The following is a 6,000-nucleotide window of genomic DNA, read 5'->3' as shown; positions in this document are numbered from 1 at the left end:
AAAAGTGCAGAATTAGCACGGAGCATGAGGACAAAGTCACAGACACCTGGGGAGATAGCACATCCTCAGAGAGGGCTTAAGAGGTCAGACGATTTGGGCCCTTCAGAAAATGCCTCAAACCAAGTCTCAGGGCAGCGTCCTGCAAACAGCACTGTCCCCCCTTTTTGGGGTGAAGATGGGGCTGTTCCAGCACCAGGCCCTCACCGTGGGTTCTTGTCTGTAGCTGCATCCCATCTCCCCACAGCTCGGAGGCTAAAACCACACACGCCAATCATCACTGAATGTCACAGCCGGGCTCCCACTGGGGTCAGGGTGACCGGTCTCCACGGGGCTCTCCCCGGGGTTGGGTGGGCGGCCGCAGCTGGCTCTTCTCACTCTTGCAGGCTTGGCTTGCGGCTGGTGGTGGCAGGATGACATGGGGAGGAAGGAGTGGCCCATAACTAGGTAACGTGAATGATAATAGAGTTCCCTATGGGACCGCTGCACTTCTTGAGGATTGATCCTCTGACACTCCTGCTGAGGCCCTTAGTCACCTAAGGACTCCTTTTGGTAAAGGCCAGGAGGAGCAGGAGTCCCTTTTCTTCAGAGCTGAACCCCTGCAGCCTCTCATTTCTCTATCAAGCAGTTTGTTCAGACTTTACAGATGCAATTCTTTCCAATTTTAAAGCCAAATTAAAAAGGTCAGCCTTCCCCATTCACTCCAAAGTTCCTCAAGGCTGCTCTGGCCTAGCAAATTCCTCCTAGGTTCCTCTTACCGAGGGTATGTACTGGTACCCCTTAAGACAAATAGTCTTAAGACCTTAACGAGCTCATGTAAGCTCTTGGACTGTCAACATAAAATCAGGAGGTCTGGGTTCCTCTTACCGAGGGTATGTACCGGTACCCCTTAAGACAAATAGTCTTAAGACCTTAACGAGCTCATGTAAGCTCTTGGACTGTCAACATAAAATCAGGAGGTCTGGGTTTCAGGAGAATTCACCAGGGTCACCTGAAGAATGCAGTGATCCAGGGGGGCTCAATGGGCCCCTATTGGTACCAAATGCTGGTTCAGTGTAGATTTCCAGTGGTCTCCCTTGGGTTTCTTTGACATCCTGCCACGACTATGCCAGGAAATGTTGACGAAAATAATCCGTAACCAATCTATAAATGAAAATTTGGGTGAGTTTATTCTGAGCTAAAATGTGAGGACCATGGTTCAGGGCCTTTCTTCCCAGTGGAAGGAAGGGCACCAAAGAAGTGGGGTGTACAGAGCGGTTATATACCCCCAAACAGGATGTTTCACATGTGATTGAAATGTCCCTTTTACAATGGTCACGAGACTGCTCTGTCGGCACAGCGATTGATGGACACAGCAGGTAGGTCTGCTGTCTCAGTGGACACAGCAGAATGGCAGGTCTGTTGTTTTGAGCTGAGTGGTCACAGGTGAGCTGGGTGGTCAAAGATGAGCACAACAATCAGCTCCTAGCCTAAGGAAAGATGCTTATCCTTAAGGAAACGCCAGTGTTGGGGGAAGTTGCACCTTTATCTTAAGGGCATTTGTTCTTGCCATAGGAAATGTTTAAAGCAGATATGCAATGCATGCTTGATGACCGTGTCAGGCCCCTGTGGAGAAAGAAAGTCAGGCCGATTAGGTTTACACCAAATGGCTTCCTCATATACTCCAATATATCCTATTGCTCGCCATTTCCATTTGTCAGGCCACATGTGACTATTGAGTACTTGAAGGGCGGCATTGTCATTGGTTTTTATGGGTACTGATTTTTAATGTTACTGAGGTACTAGACTTTTAATTTTATTTAATTAGAATTAATTTTAATGTAAAAAGGCATTTGCCACTCCATATTGGACAACACATCTCTAAGAAGTGACCTGGAGAGAGGTTGCACAAGTAGGGGGACCTGCAACCCTCCCCCGGTGCCCAATGAGTGCTCTGTGTCTCTACCCCCTAGAGTAGATGGCGTAGTTGGCAATAACAGGAACAGATGATTGAAAGTTATAAATGATTTGATGCGAGCCATTCCATACTTGGGATTGGTAATCAGAGAAGACATCCTGAAGGAAATTCCACTGTAGGTGAATCCTGGCATATGAGTATGAAACACACGGTAAAGGAGAAGGGGAGGAATGTGCTTCTAGACAGGGAAGAAATCATTTGAGAGGGAATTTACAAATTTACCCATGGTCTTGCCAAGTGATGGCCCATGCTCCCCCTCACCATCATAAGATGGCCTGGTGCAATTTCAGTCCTCTGTGCCCAGAGGTATAAATTTGATTTAATTTGTTACACTCTTGTAACGTGATCATGGCCTTGGATTATGTAGCAAAGTGTCCTAATTTTTCAGATATGCAAACTGAAATGGGGTGAAATATCAGGATGTCTACTTGACTTTAATATTTCAGTGAAAATATGGGAGAAAGCATGGGTGGCAGGTCTGAATAATTTACACATTGGATGAAATATGGTTTTAACTGGATGAAGTTTACATTGTTAAATCAGGTCATGGATGTTTCCAATATTGTTCTCCTTTTCTACCTGTTTCAAAAATTTTATTTAAAAAAGTAAAACACATTCACATGTATTCTCCATTTTATTGACTTCCAGGGTACTTTGCCAACAGAAGTGATGCCTTGACTGAGAATTCGAGTGAGTCTCAAGGAAGTCCTAGCCCAGGTGGGGCTTGTGCTTCATATCTCAATGCTGTGCCTCATCAAAGGGCACCTTGCACACAGGGTCTTGGCTGATGATGAAAGGTGGCCAGACCATGTGAAGGACTGCTGAGCACAGTGGGCAACAGCAGAAGCCCTGGGAGAATAGCAGGAGGTGGCTCAGCCCAACATTTGTCTCCCCAGACCTCCCCTTCTGGGCCATCGTCCTCATCTGCTTGGCAGGACTCCTGGTGCTCATCACATGCCTGAACTGCTGTCTCCTAGTAAGCAGGGAAGTGTCACTTGTCTTCTTAAACTATTGGGTTGTAAGAGTCCTTTGGATATTATAAACATATGTGCTTTGCTAAGGATCTGTTGTGCAGATAGTGTCTCCCATTGACCAGCTGGTGTTCATAGCTCCTTTAGAGCTTGAACCAGTTGTGAAATTGTCATCTGCCCAACTCTGAGTGACTGACTCCCCTGTCCCACATGTTTCCATCAACCCAAAGGATCATGTTCAAAAATAAATAATTCAGAAACGTATTAACCCACACAAATCCCTGATGGCCGGATTTTGGTCAAACACTCATACAACAGATACCCATTCCTCAAGATCGGAAGTGATGCCACATCACCGTGTTCTCAGCTTAATTTCTCTTCTCCTACCCTGCCATTCCTGCAATCTGTGGTCTGTGATCTCAGTAATTCCCTTGGAGCCGTCCAAAATTTCTTACTGCTCATCATATGTGTCTTGTAAAATTTCAACCCCAGAAGATCCTGATTATCAGCCAGGCCTTAGCTGCTGCCAATCTTATGATCTTATGACAAAACAGGATTTTTTTGGTACCAGTGTAAATGCAAAATCAGCTGCATCAACTGGGAAGCATCCCTAATGCCTGGAAATTCTAATTTCTTTTATGGATTGGCATATTTATGCCTTGATTTTCCACAAAGCCTGTTTTCAATGTTCCCCACATTTCTTTTTCCTTCATACATATTCAGGGTCCCTTAACTTGCCTGATATTTCACAGAGAAATTGCTGTCTCTTCTCCTTCCCTTTTGACATGAACCAGTAAGAAAAGGTCATCTACCTTATGTGTTTCTGTGGCCTCACCTGCAAACACCTCCTCAGAAAACCCCATGCTCCATCTGCCCTCACCATTCTATGGGTTGTTCCCTTGTAAGGCCACACTGACTCCTTTCTTACTAGACCAATAGGGGCTTTTCATCATTCATCTGACATGCTTGTTCAGTGGGAAACTTTGATAAGCTTGGAGCTCCTTAGATAAGTGAATCTTATGTTACCTCTGTGAGCATTATAGTATCTCAACACAGATACTGCAGATGAGAAAATATACAACTGAAGAATGAAGACTGTGCTCTAAATGGATTAGTAGATCCCAATTAAAACAAAAAAGAATGTGAACTATTTCATTGTTAATTTTTATATAGATTGCATGGACAAATGGTAATAGCTTGGTTATAATGGGTTTAAATATACTATTAAAATTAGTTTCACCTGTTTATTTTTACTTTTTTAAATGTGGCTACTAAAAAAAATTAAATTCCATAAGACAGATTGAGAAATTCTACTGTTGTACAGCACTGTTCAAGCCATGAGAATAAAGCCCAGAGAACGTGGTTAGGGACAATTTTTCCAAGGAAAGGAGTCGATCTGAATGCATGGCAAGATGCAGAAAACAGTCTCATACACACACACACACAAACACACACACACACACATAGAAAACAAGACCAACGTCATCATAGAGTTGCACTACTCTTCTCAAGTGGCAAGAGGTTGCAGTCCTACATTGTCCTAAGTGGACGAACCTCAGGAAAGCAGCCAGGAGTCAAGAGAATTTACCAACCAGGAAGATCTAACACCAGAGAGTAAAGATCAGGATCTTTCGAGAGGTTCCCAGCGGTGGATTCTGTTAGTGATTCAATACATTAGGGAGAACTTTGTAAGAAGCGTTGTTACAGAACTCACCTTTCCTTTCCTATGTAAAAATATACAAGTTTTGTAAAGAATAATAGCTCCTGCCAATCAATGAAAAGATGCTAGAACACGAATATCACTCTTGTAAATCACTCCTGGATTAGTGAGCCAGTCAGGGAACAGATGAACGTGGATTGAGCTGGACCTCATTAGGCTGATTCTGACTTGAAGACCATCCTATGGATCGTCTTGTGCCAGGACCTCTGAAACATGCTGCCCCCGCCACTCTTTCGCCACCAAGGTCCACCAACCAGACAAGTCCTTGCTGAAAAATGCCCTGGCTGACCACACCTGGAGGACTCTCCCCAAATCCCACTCCTTCACGGTGCTCTTCCACCTGCCACCGGCCAGGGAGACATTCCCTCCAAGGCTCACACTGTGTGTGCCCAGCTCTGGGGATGGCACTTCTCCCTCAAGTGAAGAAAAGGATCAGAGTGAAGAGCCTGTGGGCTGCAGCCATTAGGACAAGGCCTGGGGTTTGCTGCCAGAGAGAAGAGAACCTGTAGTGGGTGTGGGTCCCAGGGTTCAAGAAGCCCCCGTGATTCCTGGATAGAATCCCAGAAGATGATGCAGGACAGAGGAGGGATGCTTGGGTGTGATTGTGCCTGGGAATGTCCATAGGGAGGTGGATGTGCCATTGGTAATGCCTTCAACAGTGTTGTTCATTCATCGATACGTGCTGTCTCAGGGAGTGCTGTCTACCTCCTTCCAGCCCCTAGTCTCCCGTCTGGAGCAAACAGATAGCGTCAGAAGAACATTTGCATTTCATTCATAATGTATGCGTACAGGGCATGCAATGTGCTGGATGTTGCAAGCGTTTTGAATCATTAACTCCTTTAATACTCTCCGTATTCTCACAAATTAGGTACGCTTATCATTCTTGCCGACAACAGATGAAGAAAGGGAGGCACCGATGAGGTGAATAACTTGCCCTCTACCAATATCAAGGAAGTGATTGAGCTGGAATTTGAACATAAGTTGTGGCTCCATATTCTCTGCTCTCAACCATGTTCTTTGCTCCCTATGACTTCACACCATGAAGACGTTGGCTCAGTGTATCCATTTTCTTGTTATACCCAGTAGCCCCACTCTTTGATCTCTGTCTGAAAAAGATGCTATTTGCATCAAAACTGTTGCACATACACAACCAAAATGACTTCTCCCCATATCCCATGTCCTGGAAAATACATGGAGAACATTTCAAAACATTTCTTGCCCAGGCTGGGAGTGCTTCTGGGAAATCCCACTGTTCCTCTAAGAAGCCAAGGGCAGGCTGGGAGCTGGGTGTGAGGGGAAAGGTGAGCTCAGGAGTTCCCATGGGATTACAAAGTGGATGGGAGGCCTCAGCAGGA

Source organism: Equus asinus, unplaced genomic scaffold (genome assembly GCF_041296235.1).
Source record: "Equus asinus isolate D_3611 breed Donkey unplaced genomic scaffold, EquAss-T2T_v2 contig_803, whole genome shotgun sequence".
NCBI classification, from domain to species: domain Eukaryota; kingdom Metazoa; phylum Chordata; class Mammalia; order Perissodactyla; family Equidae; genus Equus; species Equus asinus.
Note: the sequence above shows the minus strand (reverse complement) of the source record.